Here is an 11,759-nt window from a genome sequence, read left to right on the forward strand (position 1 = left end):
GATCGGGATCGACTGGCTGAGGCTCCAGGATCAACCAGTTGATCGCAATCGACGGGTGGTGACCACTGTTATAAAGAGTAAACTGAAATGGCCATGCGATGGTGCCAGAGGCTAAGAAATGAAAAGCCCCAAGATCCCTCACTCCTCTTTGACTCTGAACAGGGGTTTAATTCAAATCCCTTTCATTCTGTGGCTAGTAAAATATAAGGTTCTAGCTATTTGAAGAGTTGTGACACTGGGGTTATGGATGCTGTAACCATATCTCAGACTGAATAATGATTTTAGATCTGATTCCTGGCAGCTTCCCAAAAGCAAACCCAATTGGTTCTTCCCTACAATTGGTGATCCTGGGCAGCAGGGGATCCCCTTCATCTGCTGGGGAACCTCTCTGGGTCCCACTGTCAAATCTCCTCTATTTTCCAGCACTTCAGGTGCTTCTGACTCCTTGGGGACATTTTCCTTGCAAGGTCTCTGTGTCAGTCTTTGCGTGTAGGAAGCAAAGAGTGTGGGGCTGTCACTGAGCTGAAGGCGGGAAATGGTTAATTGCGAGAGATGGCTGAAGAATAAAATAGTCCCAGAAGCAGAGGTGCTGGAATGCGGGGGAGGGAGTGGGGCCTGGCCCCCAACTTTTAAAGGTGGGGAGACTATGCCCTCCAACTCTTCACTCTCTGCCCTCCAACTCTCCAAGTCTTTCTCAAAACACTCAGCCCCGGGTCTGAGTGTTATGAGAGAGAAAGATCCCAACTTCTTAAACAATCCTCTAGCAAGACAAAGAACCTCACATCTATCGATTCGCAAAACACTCCCAAGAAATTGTAACAATAGTTTGTCATAAAGAAAGTAAAGCACTAGAAGGTTCCAATTTTTTCCAGCCCCTTGAAGAAATCTGCTCTCAAGAAGCCTTGTCACAGTAAAACTTTCTGCTTTTCTAACCAGAAGATTCTCCCCAAAAGGAGCTGCACCGTTCCTGGAGACACTGCAATATCAGGCCGATGCGTGGGGTGGACAGAGCAAGCTCCTAGTCCATCCCCCTGTTTCAAAAATCAATTTAATAGACAGTCCTCAAATAAAGGACATATCAGCTATTAAACTGATAAGAACAGATTTAATAATTTTATTAAGATAATGTTGAAATAAAAAGAAAACGGTACAGGGTTCAAGCATAGAACTTTCTGGTTATGAGGGGATAAGGTACAGATTATCAAGGGGTGCGAAATTCGGTTTAGGAGCTGGTGGCATAAGGAATACATAATCTGCAATCTCTCTGATTGGGGGTAAAAGTTTAACCGATCAAAGTACAGACATCGAGATATGGGGGTATGTTGTCCATATAATGGCTATGTTCAGGTGTGGAGTATAATGAGCGGGTATGATGATGGGGATGGATCTACCCTCATTTGGTGGGATTTAATGTTCAGGGAGTTTATGATTCCAGTTCATACGGTCCAATGGAAAAAGCCTCTCAGTCCCTTTCCCATAGTGGATGCACGATGTCGAACCAGCTCACACCTCCTGGTACTGTCGGTGGCCGGTGATGTGTTCGATGTAGATGTCCCTGGACCATCGGATGGTGTCCGAGACCACGAGGCACCGCAAGAGCCGCGCGTAGTGTCGACCGATCCCACAGGTCCGCAGCACACGCTCGTTGCAGGGGTCCCAAGCGCCCAGGGCTCCGACGATCAGGGCGTCCATCTGCACCTCGTAGCCCTTCGCTCTCAGGGTGTTGGCCAGAGGGGCGTATTTTTCCAGCTTACGAGCTCGGGCTTCTCGGAAGGCTGGGGTCCTGTTCTCGAAGAGGACCGTGATGTCGACGAGGATGATCTTTTTCTGGGCCTCGTCGGTGACTACCACGTCGGGTCGCAGCTGGCTGTCAGTGCCGGGGACAGCGCAGTTCATGGCAACCTCCCCCAGGCTTGGTGCAATGGCTTTCACCAGGTGGTCCTGGATGGCGTTGTGGCGCAGCTGCCAGGCTCTGGAGTGGGGCTTGCAGCTGCACAGGATGTGGGGCAGGGTCTTGTTGGAGTAGCCGCACTTCCTGCAACGCTTGTCTCTGTTCCCGTGGTGGACGGCTCCGTTGAGCGGGACGCAGTTGAGCCGGGTGCAGTGGCTGAACCGCCAGTCACGGAAATGGGTGAAGCCGCCCCCAGGCAAGGAAGTGGCTGCTGGCTTCCCACTGGTCAGTCGAAGGCTTTACCCTGGTCTGGTTTATGCTTCAGAGCTTCCATGTACAGTGAGTGGATGGCCGCCTTCAGGGTCCTCTCCAGCATGCCTCTGGCGCTCGGGGTGACGATGGTGTTGTCCTCAGACCTGATCTGCGGCCCCAGGACTCCCAGCTCCTGGCGCTCCTCGCACCACTCCCAGCGGCAGCCGATGCGCTTCCCCAGGTGATGCGTGGCACTGCGAGCGCAGGACCACAGTGAAGCGATGTCACGCCCATCCCGTCCGAATTCGCCATCCAGGGAACCGCTCAGGAAGCTGGCGGTTTCTTGGTTGGAGGGGGCTCTGCCGATCGCTTCTTTGTTGCATCCATGGAGGGCGTTTGCTGCGATGTTCCTTACCATGGCGTCGGGACACGTCAGCAGGTGGAAGGCGTGGGTGATCACCGCGATGTCACACAGGTCACCCATGTGGGGGACATTGGCACTGCCATGACTGCTTGTGATATACACCAGCTCGTTGCTGGCTCTCTGGGGAAGGAACAGCCACTTCTTCACCAGCTGCCGGACGATCTTGTCTGCCTTGTTGAGGGGTACCTTCATGGTACCTCGAAGGGCAGGCTGCAGAGGGCACAGCTGAAGGCGACCCTCTTGCTGTGGCATCTCTTCAGGTGCCTGGTGATGCCACCGAGGAGGTGGAAGCTTCGGGGCGGAGAGCAGATGGGGCAGATGAGCATGTCCGCAGCGAGGGGGGGGTTCCAGCAGCATCAGCGGTATCGCTGGCTGGTTCATCCTGATGTGGGCGGGTGGGGTCGAGAGGTCCGGCTGGGCGGGCATCCGGCATGGACCTGAGGTCTCTCTGTGTGGTTTCAGATGCTAGGCAGGTATCCGGCGAGGCGCTGGTGACCCTCTGGGTGGTCTCTGGAGAGATGCTGGTCCCGTCTATGGAGATTCCTCTCTTGATGGTGTGTAGAGCAGCGAGAGCACCACCAGCTTCAGGGACCTGGGCAGCTGCGGGGCGTGGGAGGTGCTCGCCTCAGAGCATCTTGCAGCATGCTATCAGTTCTGGAAGGGTTCTAAGGAGAGCGGTTTAGGAACCTAAATAGAATAGAGTAAGAAACTATTAAACTGGTTACTAACCTGCAAACAATGACAAAGGAAAATCTGCAAGAGCAGCCTTTCAACTGAGAGGCCTAATAATAAGATGTTACTAATAAGTAACCAAAGGGTTAGAAATGACTCAAACCATACTCTTCGTACAAACCAAATGTTGACATGGACAACATCACATTTCTTTGCTACTCTTCAACCATGATATTTTCCCCATACGGAGGTCCACCAGTCCTGGAGGTTCAGTACTGCAATAACAGGGTGATGTGTGCAGTGGATGGAGCCAGTTGCTATTCCATCTCCCGATTCCAAAAATCAGTTGAATAGATAGACCTCAGATAGAGGAAGTCTCAGTTATTAAAGTGATAGGAACAGATTTAACATTTGTATTCAAGCTAGTCCTCTGCATATAATACTTAAATTATCCAAAAATAGCACATTTGGTTTAAAAAGTCAAAAAAGGCACATCGCCTATAATCTGAAGTGGGACTGTTCTTAACGTTTCCTCTGAATAGTGTGGGGGTGCCTCAGTTTCCCCTATGCAGTTCTTAAGTATCTAGATGGTGGGGTAAGGGGATATGATCATTGCAGATCTAGAGAGCAGGTGTGTGCAGGGGTCTGGACACAGAGAATGGCCGACACCCTGTTTCCTGGCAACTGATGGCCTGGGCCCTTCCCCCCTGCAAGGTGAGAGTGAAAGGGTTGGAGAACAAAGGAATCAGGTGACCTCCTGGCCCGGGAAAGGGACAAAGCCCAGAGGAGGAGGGGCTGGAGGGAGTTTCAGTTTGGGGCTGGCTGGGACATGGAGTGAAGTGCAGATGGGGTTGTCTGGCTCACTGGTCCCTCAAAATGGACCCAGCTGAGGGGTCCTGTTCTCTGCACCTACAAGTTCTGTGTTAGACCATGTTCCTGTCATCTAATAAACCTTCTGTTTTACTGGCTGGCTGAGAGTCACGTCTGACTGCGAAGTTGGGGTGCAGGACCCCCTGGCCCCCCCAGGACCCCGCCTGAGCGGACTCGCTGTGGGAAGCGCACGGGGGGGCAGAGGATGCTGAATGCTCTGAGGTCAGACCCAGGAAGGTGGAAGCCGGGTGAGCTGTGTGTCCTGCAGACAGGCTGCTCCCAGAGAGGAGACTTCCCCAGAGTCCTGCCTGGCTTCATGGGGAGCAGTTCCAGAGCATCGCCCAGGGACTCCGTGACACTGATACTTGGTGAAATCTAAGTATAGAACACCCAAGCAATTTGGGGATTGTGACCTGCTCCTTAACAGTCTGCCCTGAGGTTGGCACTCACAGTTACGAGCTGCTCCAGATGGCTCCAGACCTCTCATGGATCAGTAACTGGTTAGCAGATAGGAAACAAAGGGTAGGAATAAATAGTCAGTTTTTACAATGGAAAGGGGTAAATAGCAGCTCTAGGCAGCACTTTATACCACCTGGCAGATACCCTGCAATTACCCAGCACTGCCATCCCCAAACCCTCGCCCTCTCCCCCATGCTTTGACAGTAGATTGGATTTCTTTCGCACTGCCCCCAAGTGGCCCGGAGCTGGGTGAGGCGGGTATCCTTCTTATGGGGATTGCAGTAGCACAACCGGGTCCCACACAGGGATCAGGGCCCTGTTCTGCGGGTGCTGGATGCATGACACAACTGAGGGGCAGCTGCCTTGTAGGAGCTACTGGGGGAAGATGGGAGCTGGGAGCCGCTCCCCCCACGGATCACATCAAAAGTGGTGCCTTAGGCGCCGACTCCGTGGGTGCGCCAGGGCTGGAGCACCCACGGGGAAAATTTGGTGGGTGCAGAGCACCCACCGGTAGCTCCCTGCCCCACCCCCAGCTCACCTCCGCTCCGCCTCCTCCCCTGAACGCGCCGCCCCACTCTGCTTCTCTGCCCCCACCCGGCTCCCCGTGAATCAGCTGTTCGGCGGGAAGCCGGGGAGGGCTGAGAAGCAGGCCGCGGCTTCCCGCTCAGGCTGAGGGTGGGAGAGGTGAGCTGGGGCGAGGAGCGGTTCCCCTGCGCCCCCCCCCCCGTGTTACCTGCTGCGGCTCGGGCGGCCCTCCTTGCGCTCCCCCATCACAGCTCACCTCCGCATCCCTGGACCTGAGCGCGAAGCTGCCGCCCGCTTCTCAGCACCCCAGCTTCCCGCGCGAACAGCTGATTCGAGGGAAGCCAGGGTGGGGGGGTCGGAGAAGCAGAGCGGGGCAGCGCATTCAGGGGAGGAGGCAAAGGCGGAGGTGACCTGGAGACAGGGGTGGGGCAGGGAGCTGCCCGTGATTTTTACGAAAAATACCTGTGATTAAATCGTCACCTTACTCATTGTCAGTGAAATAAATTGAAACGCTTCCACCTGCAAGTGGATTTAGCCCAGGACCCTCAGAGTCAGCAGCTGTTACTCCCCCCACTGAGCTCTCTGTCAGGTATCCCAGTGCTGGAAACCTCCTGTTTACATCCTAAGGTAACGTTTTTGCACCGGGGGGCTGATATTTTGGACTGGACACTGTAGCAGGTAAAGGTGCTGCTGTGCTCCAGAAAACAAGCCACCTCTGCACCAAAGAGGGAGAAAAGGACCTGCCAAAGCCCAGGATTGAACCAGGGACCTTTAGATCTTCAGTCTAACGCGCGCCCAACTGAGCTACTTCAGCAGCTGCATGGCTCCCCTTTGGCCTCCTGCTTCTCTGTCAGGGATGTTTTGTCAGCCATGGCACACAAAAAGGACATCGTTGTGAGAGGCCCATGAAGGCAAGATGCACTTTTGCCTGCCTTGCTCAGCTTGACTTGCTGCCTCACCCCGTTCCTGACTTAGTTCCTGGGTTGACCTGGTAGCAGAAGTGGACTAGGGGGCCAGTGGCGCAGGGAGGAAGTTGAGCTGGACCCTGAGCTAGACTAGACCCTGGTGGCGAGAGTCTGGTCACCACTTGCCACCCCACCTTGTTGTCCTGGCTTCCCCTGTCTCCTGTCGGGGCTTCCCCCCATAAACCACCCTGCCCCAACCAGCTAGCTGGGCTCCCTTGGTCACCTGATGGCTGGTCACCCCAGTCGGTGCTGAGCACCCCTCTTCTTCCCCCTGGTGCTCCAGCCCCAGAGCACCCACAGAGTTGGGGCCTCTGCCCAGATTAGGATCAGCTGCCTCGGGGTGAATCTGGAGTCACCCCCTGAGTGTGGAGCCAGCCTGAGTCCCGCGGAGCTGCCAACCGGGAGCTACCTGAGCCAAGCGCCACCCGGCTGGACCCCGAACCTCCAACTGCCCCGCCCTCCCACCCCAAAACCTCTCCTGGAGCCTGCGCCCCACAACCCCCCTGCCCCCAAACCCCTCCCCGTCCTCAGTGCCCCGCCCCCGACCTCCGACCTCCTCCCCCATTCTCAGCACCCTGCCCCTGACCTCCTCCTCCCCCTGTCCTCAGCACCTCTCCCCTGACCTCCTCCTCCCCCCCGTCCTCAGCACCCCGCCCCCAACCTCCTCCTCCCCCCTGTCCTCAGCGCCCCTCCCCTGACCGCCTCCTCCCCCCACCCTCAGCACCCATCCCCCAACCTCCTCCTACCCCCACCATACTCAGCACCCCTCCCCCAACTTCCTCCTCCTCTCCCCACCATCCTCATCACCCCGCCCCTGACCTCCTCCTCCCCCGAACTTTAAAGACTGGGTAGGGAGAGATGTAATTGAATAGAGCTTTGAAATGCAAGTCTGCATTGTTAGAGGTAGAAGAGTAGATGTTTGCTCAGGTCTTGTGATGTAAGCAAACAAGTCTTGTCTAGGGCCAGAGCTTTGATTCAAAGATCAAAAAAGGAATATTAACATTTAGGAAGACTCTTGAGTGACATAGTATTATTGTCTGTGTCTCTTTGAAGGTTGTGATCACCTGTATCTGAACTGTTTAATGGATAAATTATCCTGTGCTAATTGCCATGATGTTTGGAAGAAGGAAAGTTAAGCCAATTGTTTTCTCCGACAGGAAATGTATAAAAACCTTGGGACATGATCCTTCTTCATCTCAGACCTGCTTTGGGTTTCAAGAGGGGGAAACCCTGAGCCATAAGGATTGAGAACCCCAGTCATTGACTGGAGTCACCCTGAATATGGACATCGGACTGTAACCTGTGGACTATTTCTAAAAGGACTTTTGGCGACTACAAGCTTGTCTCTGCTGTGTGTCTGAACCTCAAGAATTGAACTCAAGTCTGTCTGTATATTGATCTTTTAACCAATTCTCTCTCTTTTCTTTTTTAATAAATTTTAGTTAGTTAATAAGAATTGACTGTAAGCGTGTATTTGGGGAAAGATCTGAGTTCTCATTTGACCTGGGTCTGGGGCTTGGTCCTTTGGGGTCAGGAGAACATTTCTTTTGTGTGATGAAAGAAGATTTTCAGAATTGATCATCATATGCTTGACATGTATGTCTGGATGGAGGCCTGAGGCTGGGCACCTTAAGGGAACTGTATTATTTGGACGTCTGAGTAACCAGGGAGGTGCTATAGCAGCTGTTTTGGGCTGGCTGGGTAAATCTAACTGTTGGAATATCCACCAGTGTTTGGGGTTTGTCTGCCCTGGTCTGTTTGCAGTTCACCGTGATTGAGTGACGTCAGCTGGCTCTCACAGGGAGCACTGTCACAGCTGGGTGTGGGTGTTAATCTTTTCCTGTCTGGTGTGTGCTGGGCTCACAAAGGCTTTTTGCTCCCTCGGGGTGGGGCCTGGTGTCCTGGTTTGGGAGCCCTGTGGATGCGATGGGGTGTCTGGAATGGGGCGTGTGTGATTCCCACGGTGCCCCTTCCCCTCTGCCTGCGGAGCTGAGGACAGATGGGTCTGAGGAGCAGAGCAGGAGCTCTGGGACGGAGAAGAGCAATATGAAGATGGCGTCTAAGATGAGGCCAGGTGACTTCTGTGGAGAGAGACATGCTGGACAACGCCAAGGATTCGGGAGACACCCAGGTGTGAGCCCAAGGCGCAGGGAAAGCTGGGGGAGCGTGTCTGTGTTATACTAATAAAATAAGACCAACAGGCTCTTGTAAAAGGGAGAAGGCAAAATGCCACATTTATTGTAAATATAATAAAAATATAGAAAACACACACAGTGAGCTGTAGCTCACGAAAGCTTATGCTCAAATAAATTGGTTAGTCTCTAAGGTGCCACAAGTACTCCTTTTCTTTTCACACACAACTATGTCACTACTTATTCCTTACTTATCTACAGATACTTTCATACATTGAGTCATACAAGTTCTGCATAGAGGTTATAGTGACCAGCCTAGACGTTGCCCGTGACAGAGCACTGGCCAGGTGGCCTGGACACGAGAATGGAGCCAAGTCCGTGTCAGATGCGTATATCCGATGCTCCTGGAGGGTGGTGGCAGAACAGGAGACTCAAAGTTCTCAGTTCTCAGAGTCCATTTTTATAGGAATTTAGTCCTATGCCAGCTGTGCCAGTTAAGGGCTTTCCGCGGTTGTTGTTACAAAAAGTGCCAATCTCCATTACAAAGTATCAGTTTACAGAGTAGAGTCAATTGAGCAGAACCAATTGAGCAAGTCAAGTCAATTGAGCGGTTTACGTTCATAAGCGTTGTCATAAATATAAAGGGAAGGGTAAATCCCTTTAAAATCCCTCCTGGCCAGAGGAAAAACCCTTTCACCTGTAAAGGATTAAGAAGCTAGGATAACCTCGCTGGCACCTGACCAAAATGACCAATGAGGAGACAAGATACTTTCAAAGCTGGAGGGGGGGAGAAACAAAGGGTCTGGGTCTGCCTGTGTGATGCTTTTGCAGGGGACAGAACAGGAATGGAGTCTTCAAACTTAGTAAGTAATCTAGCTAGGTATGCTTTAGATTCTGATTTCTTTAAATGGCTGAGAAAATAAGCTGTGCTGAATGGAATGGATATTCCTGTTTTTGTGTCTTTTTGTAACTTAAGGTATTGCCTAGAGGGATTCTCTATGTTTTGAATCTAATTACCCTGTAAGGTATTTACCATCCTGATTTTACAGAGGTGATTCTTTTTACTTTTTCTTCTATTAAAATTCTTCTTTTAAGAAACTGAATGCTTTTTTCACTGTTCTTAAGATTCAAGGGTTTGGGTCTGTGGTCACCTATGCAAATTGGTGAGGATTTTTATCAAACCTTCCCCAGAAAAAAGGGGGTAAGATTTGGGAGGATTTTGGGGGGAAAGACGTTTCCAAACAAACTCTTTCCCAATAACTGGTGTTAGATGTTTGGTGGTGGCAGCGAAAGTCCAAGGGCAAAAGATAAAATAGTTTGTACCTTGGAGAAGTTTTAACCTAAGCTGGTAAAAGTAAGTTTAGGAGGTTTTCATGCAGGTCCCCACATCTGTACCCTAGCATTCAGAGTGGAGAAGGAACCTTGACAGGGTCAATCTCAATTACAAGCAAGCAAAAGTGTCAACTCAGAGAGAGTATCCAGTGTAGCAGCCATGTTAGTCTGTATCCGCAAAAAGAACAGGAGGACTTGTGGCACCCTAGAAACTAACCAGTTTATTTGAGCATAAGCTTTCGTGATCTACAGCTCACTGCATCGGATGAAGTGAGCTGTAGCTCACAAAAGCTTATGCTCAAATAAATTTGTTAGTCTCTAAGGTGCCACAGGTCCTCCTTTTCTTTTTTCAGAGAGAGTAGTGTCAATTGAGCAGTTTGTGTTGTAAGGTGTCCATGTCAATTACAAAGCATCGCTTAGAGTTAATTAATGGCTCAAAACATACAAAGAACAAATCCACACCAAAAAACACAGAAAAAGCACACAACAAGATAACACAAAATCCACATACCAAAAGAATACGAAGCAAAAAAGAATATGCATGCAAAAATCATACACACATGCACACAAAACTGGGGAAGGCATTCACAAAAATCACCCAGGACGCACATGCACATCAACACAACAGACACAAAACATACCAACATACAGAAGTCAGGCAGGGTTTGAGTCTCACAGCCAGGAGGGTGTGCACACAGGTGATTTGGGGAGCAAAGATTGAAGGGGAGTCAGGGGGTGAAGAATCACAGGATGGGCAGCGCTCTGGGCTCTGCTTGACCCCTCCTGACACAGGTGGCTGGTGGAGAGCGGAGCCTTGTAGATGTGTGAATCTGCCCTGCACTCGGTAAAGGAAGGGACCTCGGTGTCTGCTGGGCTGGAATTGTATTTTCCACAGGGCAAAATGATTGGCAGAAGCCACCTGCTTACAGAAAACCAGTACTCTAGCTGGGGTTTGAACTCACAACTGCAGCATTGCTCTATAAGTCCTGTGCACTAACCCATTGCACCACTGGAGCCCATGTTTAGGGGCTTGTCTCTTTAGCTCATAGATGGATGGGTTGGCGGGGGTTGCATTACTAAAACAAATTCATAGGAAAGGCTGCAGGACAGCAGAAACAGAGGTGGGGAGCCTCCTTCTGTGTGATCGAGCTGGTTCCCACCTTCCGCTGCTGAAGGGAAGGTTGGTGCTTTGAGCCACCCGGTGCTGGAACTTCTCCTGGGTGAGGTTAATGAGACTCTGAAGAAGCAAAGGGAAGACTTTTCTATTCCAGCCGATCTCAATCTGTCTCCTCTGGCCCTTCAGGCTCTCTGCTCCCCTGTTGGGGCGATGCAGAGGCAAGTCCTGACCTGGGTGAGTCACGGAGAGGCTGTGTCCCATGGTGTGTGTGTGGGAGAGGGGTAGGGCAGGGTTGGGTTGGGCTCCAGGGGAAAGGGTTGGGTATGACAGTGTGTGGGGGAGGGGGAAGGGTGTGTTTCTTAGGATATAAACGAGGGCAAACACAGGGGTAGCGACAGTGAAGCCTCGGGTCTGAGTGTTATGACCCTGTGTGGTTCTGCCATTCACCTTCCCCTCCTGTGGTCTCAGCTGTCATTGAATCCAGCATTTTTTCACCTGTCACCATCCCAGAGGTGTTGCACATGCCCCAAATACAGAGTGTCCCTCTTGGAGACGCAAGGACAGGAGCGGATTTCAGCTGCTGGACAGCTCTGCTGGGTTTTCTGCATTCGCAAGGGGAACTGCTGAGTGTTTACAATCATTTCAAGCATCCCCATTCAGTGGACTCCTGAACACACCAGAGATGGGTCCGGAAATTGATTTTCATTTGAAAAAGTTTTTAAAGGGAAGCGCTTGGATTTGAACTAGGAACCCATTGCCCTGCAGGCAACTATTCAACCAGTGAGCTAGACTCTCAATAAAGACTGTCCTGTATAGCCCAGAGCAGGAACGGCTTTGAACCTGGGGGTTAGTAAACTTTATCTCTACACAAACCCCACGGCTTACAAGATCCCCACTCCCGCCCTGTGTCACCAGAGCACAACAACAACTTTCCTTGGAGCACACACTGCTCCCCAGCTCTGTGCCCTTCCATCTCCCCAGCATTGCTCCAATCCCTTAAAGCAGGGTCTCAAACTCACTTTCCCTTAGGGCCAGTGTCAATCCTCAAATTCTCCCAGTGGGCCAAATATGTCATTTATGCTGCCCAGAACCCACTCCCCAAAACTCCACCCCCCAAAAA

General features: G+C 51.6%; 1 non-coding gene and 2 pseudogenes across 1 annotated transcript; all 3 read right to left on the reverse strand.

Moving 5' to 3' along the window:
• Positions 1 to 951: 951 nt before the first annotated feature.
• Positions 952 to 1,126, reverse strand: LOC144273081 (U2 spliceosomal RNA; annotated as a pseudogene).
• A 2,358-nt stretch (positions 1,127 to 3,484) lies between these two features.
• Positions 3,485 to 3,665, reverse strand: LOC144273082 (U2 spliceosomal RNA; annotated as a pseudogene).
• A 2,169-nt stretch (positions 3,666 to 5,834) lies between these two features.
• On the reverse strand, positions 5,835 to 5,907 carry TRNAF-GAA (transfer RNA phenylalanine (anticodon GAA)). The gene has a single exon. It is a non-coding gene; the product is annotated as a tRNA-Phe (tRNA).
• Between the last annotated feature and the right edge of the window lie 5,852 nt (positions 5,908 to 11,759).

This window comes from Eretmochelys imbricata, chromosome 12, assembly GCF_965152235.1.
Source record: "Eretmochelys imbricata isolate rEreImb1 chromosome 12, rEreImb1.hap1, whole genome shotgun sequence".
Lineage (NCBI taxonomy): Eukaryota > Metazoa > Chordata > Testudines > Cheloniidae > Eretmochelys > Eretmochelys imbricata.